Source organism: Vombatus ursinus, unplaced genomic scaffold (genome assembly GCF_900497805.2).
Source record: "Vombatus ursinus unplaced genomic scaffold, bare-nosed wombat genome assembly UNPS02014884.1, whole genome shotgun sequence".
In the NCBI taxonomy this organism is placed as follows: Eukaryota; Metazoa; Chordata; class Mammalia; order Diprotodontia; family Vombatidae; genus Vombatus; species Vombatus ursinus.
In genome coordinates this window covers 6,895,511-6,900,980 of record NW_020954662.1, presented here as the reverse complement: position 1 = coordinate 6,900,980, position 5,470 = coordinate 6,895,511, and the positions used below count along the sequence as shown (strand labels likewise).

Below are 5,470 nucleotides of genomic sequence, written 5' to 3'. Positions count from 1 at the left end.
CCAGAATGTCAGAGCTGGGAGGGGCTTTGGATATAATCTAGTCCCATTACTTTAGAAATAAGGAAATTCTGACCCAGAGAGGAGCTTCACTTTCCCAGTGAGTGACCTGTTGAAGGTCTTCTAAGGTCTTCATTTGTCTCCTGTGAGTTAGACGTTGAGTGGAATTAAACCCAGAAAAGAGGCTCAGATCCCAGCTTTCTCTCACCCTGGACTTTTCACTGTTCAATCCCCTGCTCAGGTCATCTCTCAGCCACACCCATTTATAGGGCAGGGACTCAAGCTTTGGAGGGGGGAGCAGTGAGTCCCTGATCTAGGCCTTTGAACAAAGCAGGTATTAAGGTCTTTTCACTACTGCTCCTAAGATTAAGCAGCTATGTGACCCTAGACAAGTCACGTAACCTCTCTGAGTGTTAGTTTCCTTATCTGTAAAATGGGGATTATATTTGCATTGCCTATCCCTTAGAGTTGTTGAGAAGAAACCTTAAAACACTATATATATGCATATATATATATGTATATGTATATGTATAGGCTATTATCAAGTGTCTGCCATGTGCCTAACCTTGTATTTATGAGGTTATTTTGCTTGAGTAAAAGGCAGTGTCACCTAGGAGATAGAGATCTGTCCTTAACACCAGGAAAGATCTGAGTTCAAATCCTGCTTCTGACACATACCAGCAGTGTCACCCCTGGGCAAAGTCCCTTAACCTCTATGGCAGCTTATTGGCTGCAGAGAAGATACTAACCTGCTTTGTCCACATTCTTTCCTTCCCTGACATCCCTTTACACTGATGAAATCAGGTTGGAATTGATTCTCTCTTCTCTGTCTCTGTCTGGCTTAAGTAGATTTGGTATCCTGGGGGAGAAAGCCTGTTTATTACTAGTGTATGAGTGTATGGGAATGAGCTGGGCCTGTTGCCATTGTGGTTTAAGCTTTTTAAAAAAAGCAAAATAAATAAGCAATAATTACAGATAAATACACAGATAGAATTTGTTTTCTAGCACAGCTGATAAACAACTAAACCATGATCCCAGTATCGTGTGGAAGTCAAAGAAGCCTTGTTAGGCTCCATAACGAAAGCCTCTCTGAAGTAGAATGTCATGCCCCCAGAGGTGGGGAAGGCAGGGTCCCTCCCTTATAGGTCTTCAAGGCAACCACCAATTCTGATGGAGCGGGATTCTTTTTTGGGTGTGAAGAAGCACAGATGACCACTGAGGACCCTTCCCACTCTTAGATTTGGAATTTCTGTGATACAATAGTCCTAGTTTTAAGCCAAAAAAAAAAAAAGCAAGTGTTTCTGACTAGCCCCTCTGTTAATTTAATCATTTGTTAGTAATAATAATGAAATACTACATAGCATTTTAAAATTTGAAAAACCCTTTGACTATAATGTCTGATACCCACAGCTCTGTGGCAGAGGTAGGGCAAGCATGATTATCCCCATTTTATAGATGGGAAAACCAAGGTTGGAAAGGCATCCATTCCTGGTTTTGCCACTTAGTACCCGTGTGATCTTGGGCAAGTGACTTTACTTTGTTGGGCCTCAGTTTCCTCATAGGTAAAATGAGGGGACTGGACTAAATGGTTTCTAAGGGGCTTTCCAGTTCTAAATCTCTGACCCTAGGATCTTCTCTGGGTTTTAGTTTCCTAAAATCCCACCTTCAACTGGAAGCCTGTCCTGATTTCCCTTAATTCTAGTGACGTCCCTCTACTGATTCCCCAGCTCCCCATTTATCCTCTCTATAGCTTGTTTGTACGTAGCTGTTTGCATGTTGTTTCTCTCAGTAGATTTTAAGCTCCTTGAGGGCAGGCATGGTCTCTTGCCTTTCTTTGTGTCCCCAGTGCTTAGCCCAGTGCTTGGCACATAGTGGCTGTCTCGGTGACCTCCAAGGTCCCTTCTGGCTGTATATCTACGGTCCTGGCACCTGGCACACAGTTGGTAGTTTAGAGGTAGAACATGAACACAGGTCTTTGGGACTCCAAGTCCAGCCCCCTGAACCTTCCTTGCCCTGCCCTGCACTTACTCTTATAATTAAAAGACAGGAAAGGGATGTGCTTTCACTTTAACAAGGTAGTACCTGTAGGCTGCATTAAGTTTAACCTGAATTTTGTTGTCTTTTAATATTATCTTCATGTACATGTTTGTAATTAGCATGCATATTGTTCTTTTAAATCCGCCTTCTTTTTCTGCAGAATTTCATATAGTTTCTCCAATCCTTTGTATTGGTCATTCTTTAAACACAGTACTTTTCCATCCATCTCAAAGTCTGTTCAACCATTTCCCAATTGCTGGGTAAATAGTTTGTTTCTAGGTCATGCTGGTAAATGTTTAACAACTGGCTCTTCAAGAAAGAAAAAAATGTACCCATGGGAGGATTAAATTTGATCAGCATTGTTAAGAATTGTTCCATCACTTTCTTCAGTCTAGGCAATCAACAAATAGTAAACCAGGCCTTGATTTCTTGTGCTTGCTGCTTTCTGAGGTGTAAATGCTTATGCTGCAAATTTAACAATCAGCTTTCTCCGGCTAGTAAAAGCTGAACTCTAGGACACCGCTGGCTCTTTCCATCCTTTTGCTATTACAAATAGTGCCGCTGGGAATATTTTTGCACAGCTAGGTATTGTTCTGTCCTGAATAAGGAAGAAAGGAAACAAACATTAATGAAGAGCTTACTATGTAACTAAGCTCTAGGTATACAAACACCAGTAGTTAGAAGGGCAGCTCCTATCTCCTAGGACCTTTTATTCTAATGGCGGAGCTGAAAAACAGAGGAGATGGAGGAGGGAGGGGAGGAGGAAAATACAAGTCCAGAAAGTCAGGGACAGACCTGGGAGAAGAAAGAAATAACCTCATTGGAGTATGAACCTAGTAATAAAATAATAAGAGTTAACACTTATTTATTTACATAGCACTTCAATGTTTGTGACATACTTTATATGTTGTGTTTGATCCTCACAATAGCCCTGTGAGGTAGATGCTATTATTATCTCCATTTTACAGATGAAGAAACTGAGGCTGAGAGAAATTTAGTGAGTTGCTTGGGATCACATGGCAAGTAAGTGTCTAAGGCAAGAATCAAGTTCTGGTCTTTCTGATTCTAAGTATAACATCCCACCTTGCCACCTCCCTGGGCGATGAATGCTCCTTTTAGGCTTGGCATTCTGTGTCCTAAGTGCCCTCCCAGCTCTGACATTCTGTGTCCTAAGGGTCCTCCAACTCTGACATTCTCTGTTCTAAGGGCCCTCCCAGCTCTGACATTCTGTGTTCTAAGGCCCCTGGGATGTAAAATGTTTTGCCCAAGGTCGAGTAGGCAGGAAGCACCTGAGGTGGGATTGGTCCCTAGATTCCAGAGTCAGTACTTTCCCCATTCTTCCTCAGACTTCTTTCAAGCTTTTTTTTTTTCACCTCTTGTACCTACTATATATACACGGGATGCTACTCTCTGTATCATTTCCCTTCCCAGAAGGGGAACCTGAAACTGATAGCTAAAGCTCCTTGCTGAAGGTCACGTACCTGGCTGGGGCGGCAGACTCCTCCAGCCCTGCTGACTGTTAACTAGGCATCAGGAGCCATGCTGCCTCTGGGGTGAGTAAGGTACAGACAGATGGTGAGCAGAGAGGGCTGAGATTTACTGGCAGCTTTCACCCGGTCGTCACCTTTGGGCATCCCTCCCATGTGGCTGCCTTTCAGCATTGCCGGATTCCCAAGTTTGATAGACAGTCACCTTCTAGGGAGCCAGGGCCTAGAGGGCAGGTAGGGTCTTGTGTGCCAAGTTGCTTGTGTGCAAAACTACTTAGAGCTGAAAGGGATCATAGGACCATAGATTTGGAGTGAAGGAGTCGAGGTAAAAATAATTTAAAATAATTTAAAAAGCATTTACTTTTTCTCCTGTCTACCTCTCCAGCCTCCACTTTGAAAAAGAAAAAGAAAATCCTTGTAATAAATATGCATAGTCAAGGAAAAAAAATTCCCTACTTGGGCATACCCAAAGTATGCTTCTCATTCTTAGTTAACCCTCACCTCTTTTATTGGGTACAAAAAGTGGTTTGTAACTATAATGTAAATATCAATTTGATATGAATCTCAGCTATTTTTATTAATTAGGATGATAGGAGATGGGATGGGAGGATAGAGTAGGTGAGGGCCTGAGGCCTTCCAGTCTTAGTGGTTGGGGATGAAACCCTTCTTTACACCTTTACTCCACCATCTTGGCTTCTCCCCTAGATGGAACCCTTCTGCCCAGGAAAGGTCACACCATCTTGGTGTAGGTGTAGCCCAAACAAAGGTTTGGACTGCGTATTGAGATACCCACACTATATTCTTAGTGACTTCACTATCTTACTTGGGTCCCCTCCTCAATGAGCTGGAGAGGTCAGGACTTTCTTTTCTTTCTTAAAAAAAAAATTCTTTTTGAAGTCTATGGTTTTCATGTCACCTATAATTCTTCATGTGTCCATGCCCTTCCCCTTTCAGAAAACCATCTCATAACAAATAATAGAAAAGAGAAAAAACAATGAAAAAAGACTTAAAAATCTAACATGAGCAGCATTCCTCACCTGCAGTTCCCCTACCTCTCAAGAGAAGCAGGGGAGGGGAGGCCAGAGCGGTTAAGAATTATCTATATTTTCCCATTCCTTCCTGTTCTTCTCACCAGTGACTGATTCCATTTCAGGATTTCAAAATCTGACCCTATTCCTCCCTCAGAATGGAGTGACTGTCTTTTTCCATCCAATGCTAAGAGAGAGATATTGATACTGAAGCTCTGAGGATGAATGTTTTACCCAAGGTCACATGACTAATAAATGTCAAAGTCTACACACAAATCCAGGTGATCATTGGACTCCAAATCTCGTTCTTGTTTATGACACTGGGCTGCTGCCTGTTATCCTGACAGTGCCAGGCTACCAGTCACCAGGAGCTCACTCCCTAAGGAGATTGCCTAGTGCATGGATTTGACAGCTATAGTTAAAAGTTCTTAAAAAAAAATTTTACTGAAATCTGCCTCTCTGTCTCTTCTGTTCACTGATCTTAGTTCTACTTTTTTTTTTTTTAGGCAATTGGGGTTAAGTGACTTGCCCAGGGTCACACAGTTAGTATGTGTCAAGTGTTTGGTCTGAGGTCGGATTTGAACTTAGGTCCTCCTGACTTCAGGGCCCGTGCTCTATCCACTGGGCCACCTAGCTGCCCCTTAGTTCTACTTTCTACAGCCAAGTTGTTGGCTATTCACCCGTGTCTGACACTTTGTGACCCCATTTGGGGTTTTCTTGGCATAGATACTGGAGCAGTTTGCCATTTCCTTCTCCAGCTCATTTTACAGATGAGGAAACTGAGAGAAACAGGGTTAAATGACTTGCCCAGGGTCACACAGCTAGTGAGTATCTGAAATTTGAACTCAGGTCTTCTTGACTCTAGGCCCAGTGTGCTATCCACCGAACCACCTACCTTCCTCCAAGGCAAGCAGAGGTCAA

General features: G+C 42.7%; 1 protein-coding gene across 3 annotated transcripts in view; it reads left to right on the top strand.

Annotated features, from left to right (window-relative positions):
* The window catches only part of LOC114028482 (rho guanine nucleotide exchange factor 10-like protein), a 229,507-nt gene that overhangs the window by 11,726 nt on the left and 212,311 nt on the right, over nt 1-5,470 (top strand). The window lies entirely within an intron of this gene.